Source organism: Danio rerio, chromosome 12 (genome assembly GCF_052040795.2).
Source record: "Danio rerio strain M-AB ecotype USA chromosome 12, GRCz13ab, whole genome shotgun sequence".
Taxonomy (NCBI): domain Eukaryota; kingdom Metazoa; phylum Chordata; class Actinopteri; order Cypriniformes; family Danionidae; genus Danio; species Danio rerio.
In genome coordinates, this window is record NC_141032.1 from 25,306,806 (window position 1) to 25,319,179 (window position 12,374).

Here is a 12,374-nt window from a genome sequence, read left to right on the forward strand (position 1 = left end):
ATTTATACCAAACATTTATTAAACAAATATATTTATTTAAATAATAATTTAGTCTACAAACATATTTAGAAATTGAAGCATAATACAATTAAACTCAAGCAAAATAAGTTGCAAAAAAATGTTTTCAACCTACGAAATTTCAACAAATTTTTTTTCTTTTTTTTTTTTTTTTTTGCTCTTCCCTTCTCTTACATTTCTCAGATCAGAATTATAATTGGCACACAGTAAGTGCATGTCCAAAAACAACACCATAGATTACCTGCTCAAAATCATCTGATATCCTCTGATATAGATATATATTCAATCATTTATTCATTTTCTTGTCGGCTTAGTCCCTTTATTAATCCGGGGTCGCCACAGCAGAATGAACCGGCAACTTATCCAGCAGGTTTTTACCTGCTGATGCCCTTCCAGCCGTAACCCATCTCTGGGAAACATCCACACACACACATACACACACACTCATACACTACGGACAATTTAGCCTACCCAGTTCACCTGTACTGCATGTCTTTGGACTGTGGGGGAAACCGGAGCACCCGGAGGAAACCCATGCAAAGGCAGGGAGAACATGCAAACTCCACACAAAAACATCAACTGGGCCGAGGTTCGAACCAGCGACCCAGCAACCTTCTTGCTGTGAGGCTACAGCACTACCTACTGTGCCACTGCTTCGCCATATATATATATATAATATATATATTGCTCTTTTTAAAATTTGTACTTAATATTTTTCTACAGCATACATTTGGCTGTACTAATTTTTGTACCGTTATCATAAGGTATTTTGTTAGATAAGCTCCAGATATGGCTTCAGTACTGACTAATCTAATATATATGCACAAATATATTATTGTATAGATTCTTCTTAAAAATAGGAATTTAAAAGATAGATTTGTGAGGGGTGTACTTATATATGCTCAGCACTATAATAGGTTGATGTTACATTTTGTACATATTAAGTGCATATTATGAGCTTTGTAGCTTTATATATATATATATATATATATATATATATATATATATATATATATATATATATATATTTTTTTTTTTTTTTTTTTTTTTTTTTTTTTTTTACTTAAAAACCTCTTTTTTGATTCAGTGGCTAATTTCTAAAATTAGCACAATCTCATTTGTACATTTTACTACAATTTGTTAATCTCCCAATGAAAGTTGGATTTAAAGGTAGCATTAGTACATACGCTTTTGTAAAAATTAAATAGCATGTTTTCATACAAAATAGCAACTTTTCTGACAACATAAAATAGTTCTGTTTCCCAGTGAGATTGGGCTAAGCAAGAAAATATGCAATGCATAACTGCAATGCAATTTAGGTCACACTGGATAAAATGATCTGTCAAATGCAAAAATGCGAATGTAGGGTTCAATATTAAAAAAAAAAATAAATCTGCAAGAGGCACACAATTTCCTCTTGCATCCACACAATGAGATTTCTGGTACATGTTGTGTGCAGATTTCTTATGTGAATACACTTCTTTATGCAAATTGTAAAAAAAAATCAACTACAGCAGTTGGAATATTAGCTTTTCTGAAAGAGTGGGACATGGAAACAGTTGCTAAAGCAGGGTTTAGCAAAGGGTAGTTGTTTTGGGATTTGCTAATAAGATGTGCCATACACAAAATATTCCCTGTCTATGAATGTTTAAGAATGTGCTTCTTGAAAGAACATTGTATAATTTCAATCAAAGAGTTAATAAGACCATTTAGGAAGCCGTTGGGATCTCTGTGCATGCTCACTCCCTCTTTAACCTTCTTTTGTGGTTGCGACCGACCATTGCTGTTTCATGTTGTTTCTCTTGGCATGGTTATTTGGCAGGTTGGTGTTGACTTTACAAAAATAGACAACACCCACAATCCATTAATCAGAGGTAACATATAATTCCTCCACCACTTTAATGTAGCATACTGATAACACTTTGCTGATGGCATCTCTGTTTTACATGCTATGTTTGAGCACAGGACTTTTTTCATTTTTTTAAGTTGAGCTAATTTTGGCAGTTGTTCTTTTAACTTATGCTTTTCTTCCAAGAAAATGTTCAGTTGACTGACCAGAGGACACTCTGTATAATGGCCATCAGAGCGGCTCAGCCAGAAACCGTAACTGTGAATAAAAACAGTTATATAGCTTGCCCATACATCAGAGATTAGTGTGACCACATTATATGCCTTTTAAATGTTTACTGTAGTTCACCCCGACTTGGCAAACAAGGTCAGTATTGCACCAAATGCTTTTGTTGTTTTGCTCCAAACCAGAAAGTGTGGTCACTGAGCGTAAATGCATAGTGCGAGCAGCGTGGGAAATGTTGTGGCAATACAGCATCACTGAATTTATTCTGCTCCCATATATCCACAACCCTTACGAATGCTTCCTGTTTCTATTTTGGGTTTCAAGTCTTCATTTATTGCAATCCTTCGCTTGGTGAAAAAAATGCTTGATCTAAATATAAACAAACAAATTAGTGTTATTGTTGTTTTTTTCCAATGAAGAAAGGTCCTTCAAAGCAATATTGATACAACTTGTTGTTTTTCCCATTATCACACACTTCCTTTCAATTACCAAATTTTTAATACAAGTGGGAAAATCTCACTTTTCATTGCAAAACTTGATTTTTCTAGGCTTATGCTTCAATACGGCTTTTAATACAATTTCAGTTTCATCCTAAAATTATAAAATGTCTTCCTATTTAGGCTTTTTTCTTTTCTATAAAGTTTTTTGGCACTAGTCTGATTCAGACCACAACTATTAAAGGAATCAAAAGTTTTTATTAAACACAAATAAAAACATATCTGTTATGATAACAAGCGATCGTTCTCCGGAGATCGCTGGTTTCCACTACAACCATGAACTACACTTCCGCCTTTTCCTGGACTACATTTTCATACATGCACTTCTCCCTGACACCCATGCTCATTCATCTAACTTGATTGCATTCACTGCCTGAACCTTGTCATAGACTGATATCTCACCACTTATAAGCCACTCATGAACCCATCCAGTTTGCCGAGTCTTGTTTACTGTTAAGTGACATTACAACGCGTTTCTCCCGATCTTGTTTCTCCGTGTTTGAACCTAGCCTTGTATCCTTGTTATCCTGTTTAAACGCCAGCCTTTCGACCTTTTGCCTGTTTACCGTTTATGATTCTGGACAGCCTTAATATACCTGTTTGCACCTGTATGACCACTGCTTGCCTGACATAGAATAAACCTGCATATTGGATACTATCTCAGTTGTATCTGTCACTCCCTCCCCGGTCGTTACAATATCATATGACATGGTATAATATCTAAATCTTTATCATACACTCCGTGCAATAAGGCACAAGACATGTTAGGCGCAGTTTGTTGCTTTTTTCAGACCAGCACAACCCTAATTTTCATGTTTTGTGCCACATTGTTTAAATATCAAATCTATTTGTGATACTTTGTAGACTCATGGATGTCCCAGTCTATAAAGGAGGTGTGTTAAGGCACATTGTTGGAAGGTTGCTATTTTGGGAAACTGAAATAGACAAGTAAAAGCTGGTCTAAAGTCAAGCGCAAAGCGTGTTAGTTATGCGCCTATTTATGTAGGTTCAAACACTTAATACAGACAGGATGTACAGCAATACACAAATTTCTTTACATATGAAAAAAAAGGATTAATATGTTACAAAAATTATTTTCCACATAAATATAAAAAAATTGCCTCTGTGCCTTTTTTAGTTTATTAATGACAGTTAGAATTTTTATTATAATATTTTTTTATTAGAAGTATTATTTATTATATGCATATTTTATATTTGGTTTAATAAAACTAGTTTAGATTTGTCCACCTGTCAGGTTTTGGAGACATATGCACCACCATATGGAGCATAAGAATATGATGTGAGTTTGGATAAAACTCATTTTTTCATTTCATTTTCATTTCCCCATTTATTCGTTTGCTGGAAATTAAAACTGAATTTAGAAATAGTTTTGAAACAAATCTTTGCACTTAAACAAAATTTAATTTGTAGGTTAATGAATGTCTTCAGTGGAGCAACACCGTTACCTTATCCATGAAAGTAAAGGAGTAAAGTAAAGAGTAAAAGTAAAGTAAAAAGAAAGTAAAGAGGCTGAATGGAGGCTCATACTTTATCATCGTGCAGATGGTCTGTTTAACTGTTTTCTCACTAGTGAAGCGTTCAGTTTTTCAATTTACAAAGTCGCCATGTAAATAGCAAATGTGCCATGGTGCGACGCAACTGACTTATAAAGGGAATGGGAGGTGAGACTGTGATTGGTTTAATATGGGTTATGATCAAAACAGACCCATAACTCATTAAGAGAATAAGCACAACCCTGTTAGACCATGTGGTGCAGCGCAAACCATATTTTTTCATCCTTGAAATAGCAAAGTGAATTCGGACATGTCCTTAATGCTTTTGCAACATGCACCTAGATCATTAAAACAGAGCCCTTGATATTTCAGCCGAACATCAAATAGACGAGCAAAACATGGCTTAGTGTTTCAGTCAATAGTTTTGACCATCCAAAACTATTTTGACGAAAAAGTTCAAGAATATTGCTCTGTCCAATATTTATTAGTGCATAATGAACCACTTAATGCAATCTTAGGTAAAAGACAATAAATTGCTGTGATTTCACCTTAAAATCTCCACATACCTAAAAGCTGCAGTGAATATCACCCTTTGTGTATAATTATATTACGGTTATGAGCCTAATCATTCTAATACTTTCTTGTTATAATATAACAATTTTAATTTCATGCGTCATTAATCAGGTAAATGGTTAACATATGACTTTCCCAGCACATTTATGGAGGTCTCACATCCTCTTTGGGCACCACCAACTTCCAAATAGCCCCTTCAACCCAGCCCTGAACCCCTCTCATCAGCCACACAAAGACATGCTGTCTGCTGCTGGCAACACCAGGACTCTCAGCTTGCGTGCTTTCAGCACTGAAGAATAAAGAGGAAAAGCACCTCCAAAATTATGATGACTGTAAAATACATTCTGAAATGATTTTGTCTTAAAATGCCAGACTGGGATTGTTTCTAAAATGACACAAAGACCAGATGGATGCAGAAAATAGTGAATGCTCACCGACCTAGTGCTCCCCTCCTTCGGCAGATTTAATTTAACATAAATGGTTGGTTGTTTTATTCCAAACGCTGTGTTCAACCTTGATGCTTTTATATGCTGTACAAAAATGTAATAAAACCAGTTTTTACTTCATGTCCAAGTATGCATTAAATATTCTGCCAGCAACACAGTGGTTTTCTGTACAGCTGACGTCTTAAAACTCTCAACCTGCCACCTGTGCAAGTGAACGCAGCACAATACTTACTATAATAGGAAAATAACTGTCGAACAGGAGCGGTGTAACTATTTAGTTTGGCACATGCAGAACAAAAGGAATTTTTATTACATTCTGGATAAAGATGTCTAAAATAATAATTATAGAAATAAGTTGATAATGTTTAAAATATGATGGAAAATCCTAGAAAAGGGTATGGAAAGAAGGGATTTGTTGACAAAAAGTGCCATTTATCTTCAAGCTTTATTAATTTTTGGGTTCAAAGACAGTATTAGGACCTATTCACACTAAGTACCATTAATATAACGATAATCCCAGAATAAGGCAATAGAAACTGCACAGATTTTGAGACATACTGTTGTCCAACACTGTGCTTCAGAACAGAGCCATTCTAAAGTAATTAAACTTAGAGTGGAAAACCTACAGAGAGCAGTAAATGAGGGAGTACCACAAATTTTAAAAAAGTATTCCTATTTGCTCAAATAATAAAATAACAACTCCACGATAGTGTTTTCCTGAATTTCAAAAAAAGAAAAAAAAAAAAGAATTGAGACATAAGAGCAGCCAAAAGTGAGAACAACTTCAAGTTGACTGTCCCACCCATAATTTGAAATGCCTAGCATAAGCAGTATTTACTTTTAATTTGTAATTTAATGCAAAGATAATATACTGTAATATAAAGTTTATGTTTCCTTTATTTATTTTCTTTTAACCCTTTATCAGAAGTTCCTATACAGCAGAATGAACTTCCAACTTATCCAGCATACAGTATGTTTCACACAGCGGATGCCTTTCCAGCCACAACCCAGTACTGGAAAACACCCATACACTCTCATTCACATACTATGGCCACTTTTATTTACCAAATTCACCTATAGCGCATGTCTTTGGACTATGGGAGAAACTGGAGCACCCAAAGGAAACCCAAATGAACATGAGGAGAACATTCAAACTCCACACAGAAATGACAATTGGTCCAGGGACTCGAACCAGCAACCTTTTTTGCTGTGAGGCGACAGTGCTAACACTGTGCCGCCCTGAGTATAGATTTATAAAAATTTAAATCTTTAAAAAAAATTAAGAAATTAATAATAATAATTAATAATAAATGCTTATGACCATTACACACCATCACCATCTTGTCAAAAATGGTCCATATACAATATCTTGACATATAAGAGAATTTGAATTGAATCCCACTCAGCGTCTAAAAAATGTATCAAAAGACTAGACTTTGCCTTTGCTGAGTGTGTTGTATGGACTGAAAATTGGTCCAAAGTTCACTTTAGTGATGAAAGCAATTTAATTTTTTTTAATACATTAGGAAACATTTTTGTCATCAAACTGGGCAAGGAATGGTCCCAGAGGTAAGTGAAAGAGGGAGAAGAAAGTGACATGGTGATGTTTTCTGCAGCAGAAATTGGGTCTCTTACACTCAGAAAAAATGGTACAATGTTGTACCAAACAAAGTACACATCCCTGTCACTAGGGCAGTACCTTTTTATGGAACAGAATTGTACCTTAAGACAAAGAAACAAATGTGTACCATTGCAGTTTGAACCTTTAAGGACATGATTAGTACCATGGGAAACCAAAATGTACCTTTGGTTTTTGAAACCTGCAGATACAATATAGTACCTTTTTCAAAGGTACAAATCTGATCCATAAAGGTGCCACTATACAGTCACAGGACACTTTGTTACTTAACAGTGTCAAATGTGTTCCTTCAAGAATCATTTAAAGGCAACTTGCTACAGTATATGCAAAATGCATCAATTTATTTTCAGTAAATATAAAACATCAAATACATTTTTAAACAAGTTTCTTTCTGTGTAAATGCACCTTTTCGGATTACAATAAAGAATAAAAAAATACTTTAACATAAATCACAAGATCTTTTTTTTGTTAAACATTTCACAACAGTTTTCACTAAAATGTTACAGAAATACATTCTCCCAAGTACAATGTAAAACCTTTTTTTTCCCTCTTTTTTCTCATTTTTTTCTTTGATTTTCTCTTCTCTTCTTGTAATCACTTAAAAGTTCATTTAATTTACTTAATTTTAAAATAGAATTATACAAAAGTATTGTAATAAGATATGCACAATGTTTGATTAGTTTTACAATACTTTAATGTCTGTATGGACACTTTGCATATGCAGGACTTTTGCCAGCTCATGTATGTGCAGATATCAAATGTTTATTAAAATGCCTTAAATGTTTAGTTTACAATACCTATAGTTTTGTTTTACCAGTTGTTTTGTTTTATAGAACTTAATATTTAATGTTTATGAGATTCTTTAATCATATGCTTTTAAATGACGATTCATGTTTTAGTATGGAAATTATTCATAAATCACTAAAAGCCTTTCCAGTAATATTTGTTTTCATAGATATTGTAATAAAGCAGTTATCCAACACTTATGTACCTTTTTATAGGAAACAATTGTGTACCTTCATGTTAATTGTACCATAAAAGGTACAGAACAGTATCATATAAGGTTGTGTCTGTACCATATAAGGTACAACTTTTACAAAGGCACAAATCTGTTCCTTAAGAAACATTATTTGTACAAGGGTGTACCTTTTTTTTCTGAGAGTGTATAATGTACAGATATATGACAGAGTGAACGCAAATGTTTTAAATTTAAAATATTAACTTATGTGATAGATTTATGTAATTTCCTAGTGATGAGATGCAGCTAAAAGGGCATCCACTGTGTAAACATATGCTGGATAAGTTGGCGGTTCATTACACTGTGGCCTAAAACGAAAAGAAAATGAGCGAATGAATAATTTATGTAATTCATAACTGAAGGTAACAAGACGAAACATTCAGATTGACATTTTCCACATATTATGCATGTAAAGTATGTATTATAAAATATAAATATTAATTAAATAATATTTTATTCCTTTTAATTTTCCTTAAGCCCAATTCAAATACTTCACATTATTTTTTGTGAAAAAATGACAATTAATTAACAAAAATAATAAATAAATAAATAAATAAAACAAATAAACAAAAGGATCAGCACAAACTGTTTTTGATCTAAGTGTAGTGTCAGTCCTTACAAAATGCTCAGAGAAGAATAGCACTAAGAAGTAAAAGTATACAGCTTTTTATTTGCCTGACCTTATAGAATATGCATTTGTTTCCCGGTCAGACGCAATTATTATTTGAGGGGAATACAGTTTACTAACATTTGCAATTCTTTAATTATAAGCTTCCGTGCCATTATTAACACCTAAAATGCATGTCTTTTTACATACATTTTCTTTATTTGAAATGTGAAATCATGTGAACATTTTGTTTGACAAGCCTTGTTATTTTTTTATTTGCTTCAGGTATTGAAAGACAATTTAAAGAGCCCATATTGTGGGTTTTTGAAAATTCCCCTCCATGTAGTGTGTAACACAGCTTTAAGTGAAGTGAAGTATCCAGCTAAGGCTTAAATCTGTAAGAGTACAGTGTTTAAAACGGTTGATTCATCTATAAAAGAGTCGACTCATTGTGCTTCAAACGAGTCGCCTTGATACCGAGTCATTAGGTGTTTCGCCATGACGTACGAACGAAACCAAGTTATTCACGTGCACGCGCAAACCCGGGAGATTTCAAACCTGAGGCCCCGCCCTCTGACGCAGAAACCCAGACACACACACACACACACACCCACAAACACACGCACACAAACATGCCGGTCGATTGAAGTCACTCTGCAGATGGACATTATCGATTCTCTACCCAGAGATGAAACCTCAGCATTATAGCCAAGCAGTTGGAAACTTCTGGAAACTACATGCTACAAAGAATACTTCATCTGCGTTTGTTAAAGGAAGGATCAGTAAAGAGCAACTTACTGATGGACGTCAGGATGAGTTTCTTCCTCCATTTCTCAAATGTAAGTATGTGCGATTAAAGTTGCCTCGTTGACTCTAGCTTGTAAATGTATTTAGTTGTGATTTGTTACTTGTAATCGCGTGTACTGTATCAGGTTATCTGGCTATATTCTCTTATCGCATGCAAAGTCACGTTAAAAACGCGACGCGTGCTATTTGTTTACGGAGCTCCGTGGTAGAGGTCTGCATTCCCGTGGCTGTCCCCGCGCCAGATTTCTGCAGCGCGGGAATAAATTTCCGAATCAATCGCGGGAGCGGTCGGTTACGGGTTTAATTTGGGACGGGAGCGGGCTGTCTAGCAATATCGTGGATATTGTTATGCGAATGAGACAGTGAGAGAGAGCTTTGCCAGTGTGTCTGCTTGGCGCTTGTGTGTATGTGTTAGTGCGCACGCGCGTGTATGAGAGAGAGAGAGAGAGAGAGAGAGAGAGAGAGAGAGAGAGAGAGAGAGAGAGAGAGAGAGAGAGAGAGAGAGAGAGAGAGAGAGAGCTCTGTCTGGGTGTCTCTGGACTGTTTAGCTGGGTGATTTTTGGTTATGTTCTCCCCCGCTCTTTAGGGGGATCGGGCGCGGCGGGCAGAAAACGGGGCGGGTCGGGCACCGGGACAAGAAATTCTAAATATAAGCGGGAGCGGTTGGGTTCAGGCTAAAACCTGGCGGGTGCGGGCGGGAGCGTTGTCGTCCAGAGGTGTGTTTGTGTGTGTGTGGCAGCTAAAATCCACGCCTACACTATCGAGCGTGTATGAACTGTGATTACTTTCTATATTGCTGATTAGCTATTGGGCATTTCACTCTCTGACTGAAGGCAGTCGACCAATTGCGACAGACTGTCATCGGTCCAATCAGCGCAGATTAGCTTCGCGCTAAGGAGGGGTTTGGGAACAAATGAATCACTGGACGATTCATACAGGAGTCGCTGGGATAATTAGGTAAAAATAAATGCAGATTATAAGACCATGAAAGTGTTTTTTGACCTTGCATGCATATTAGACTGTTGTTGGAGACCCTTATAACCAAGATATGACCCTATTTCATGTATAATATGGGCTCTTTAAAACAATTAGGATGAGCCATGTAATACCAGATCTACCAACTTCTTTTAACCCCTCAACTTTTGGTTTATAGCCCTGTCAGAATTTTAAATAGGCCCTATTTAGCCCCCAAAAAGTGTGACCAGATGTCATCTATTTCCCAGGACAGTTCCATATTTCAGCTCTATTTTCAGTGCCTTTAACTACTTTTTTTGTGAAGTAGGCTAGCCTTGACATCACTGAATATTGACTATATTTTTAGCACTCTCACGTAATTGTCTAGACCCCATACCCCCAGTAGAGACAACAACAAAAAAGTACTTTGCAGAGCTTGGTCATCATTATCATCATCATACACACCTAAAAAGCATTGGCTGTGCTTATTTGCCACTGTGCTCATTTACGTTGTGTGTATTGCTTTGATGTAAATGAGATGTTGATTAAATCTGGCCCTTTATTTGTTCCCCCAACCCCTAAATATGATGTCAGATAGCCACTTGAAAATGCATTCCTTTTTAGTTTGTTGATATAGTTGTAATGCATACTCTACAATTCTCTAGAACGATTTCTACTATATTTATCAATAGTATAAAGATATAAGAAGTGATGTTAGTATGGCCAGCAGGGGGGAACTCAACCTGCGGTCTGTGTGATACCTAATGCTCCGGTATAGGGAAGGAGATACTACACTGTCAGTGAGTGCTGTCTTTTGGATGAAGCGTTAAACTGCAGTCCTGATTCTCTGTGTTCATTTAAAATCACATGGCACTGTAACCCCAGTGTCTTAGCCAAATTTCCCCCATCAGCCTTTACCCAATCATCCTTATCCACTAAATTGTCTCTATCACTTTCTCTCCACTCCACCTATACAGTAGCTGGTGTGTGGTGAGTGCACTCGCGCCATTGTCCTGTGGCTGTCGTCGCATCATCCAAGTGGATGCCACACACTGGTAGTGGTGTGGATGGCCCTTACTCATGATTGTAAAGCGCTTTGGGTGTATAGCCATTCAAAATAACTTTGCTATATAAATACACATTAGATTATTGTTCTAGTGTCTGTTTTTGGTGTAAAGTGGTCACAAGCTCTGTTTTCTGGCTTGTTTAATATCTCTTAAGCATAACGTTCAGTGAAGCTTCTTCAGATGTTTCACCGTGGCCCTAGTCTTAACAACTAAATGTTTTCACACTGCATTTGCTTTCTTAGAAGACACTTATTTGGTTAATGGGACATTAAGTGAATTGAATGTGGCATGGGGCACCTGCCTCCAGTTTCAGCAAACTAAGCCTGATGTAAACGCAGGATGAGTTTTTGTCAGTTTTGACTTATGAGGTGAAGAGAGAGCAGCCTTATTGCTACTGGGCCATTTCAGACACAAGCCTCCCTCCGAATTCCTCTTTCAGTACTGTTCTATTTGTGGCTGGTGTGAGGCCAGACAGTAGATCCTTCTACAGATGCTACTCTATAACAATCCCATAAAATAATTTTTAAAAACGCTCTTATCATAAAGTAAAAATGTAAAATTTATCAGGTCCTTGGCCTTAGACTTGTGAAAACAGCAGCTGATAATTTATATACAGGTAATGGTGGAATTAAATAATGCATTTTTGAGCCTAGTAGAGTACATGTCCCCAAACGCATACTGCAAAGCAAAGTAATATGTGTAAATCACTTTTATATGAGAGTGCTTGTGTGACAGAACGGGCAAGCCAGATGATGATTCCAAGGTTCTTTGTATTTATGGGGGAAAATGACTGGCTTAAAAGACATCAGCCGCCAGAAAAATTACACCAGGAAAGCCTCCAGGACGGTCATCATCATCGCTGAGCTAAGTGACGTTGGAATAAAGGCCAGCATGCTTTACATGACAAACGATTTAAGAGTTTTTCAGCTTACACTCCTGATTATTACAGCACGACTCTTTCAGAGACACATTCCACGTCTCCCACAGTCCTTTTGCAACGCTAATAAAGCACCGGCCTCGACTAACACATCACGCGCGTCTATAAAATCAACACTTTACTTCATCTTTTGTTAGCAGTGTGCTTGAAAGAACAATTCACATTCTTCCAGCAAAAAGTCATCATAAAAGATCAGAGCTCATTGACAGAGTTTATAAAAACT

General features: G+C 36.2%; 1 protein-coding gene across 25 annotated transcripts in view; it reads right to left on the bottom strand.

The window, feature by feature from the left end:
• odad2 (outer dynein arm docking complex subunit 2) overlaps positions 1-12,374 on the bottom strand; it is a 150,318-nt gene that overhangs the window by 24,487 nt on the left and 113,457 nt on the right. The window lies entirely within an intron of this gene.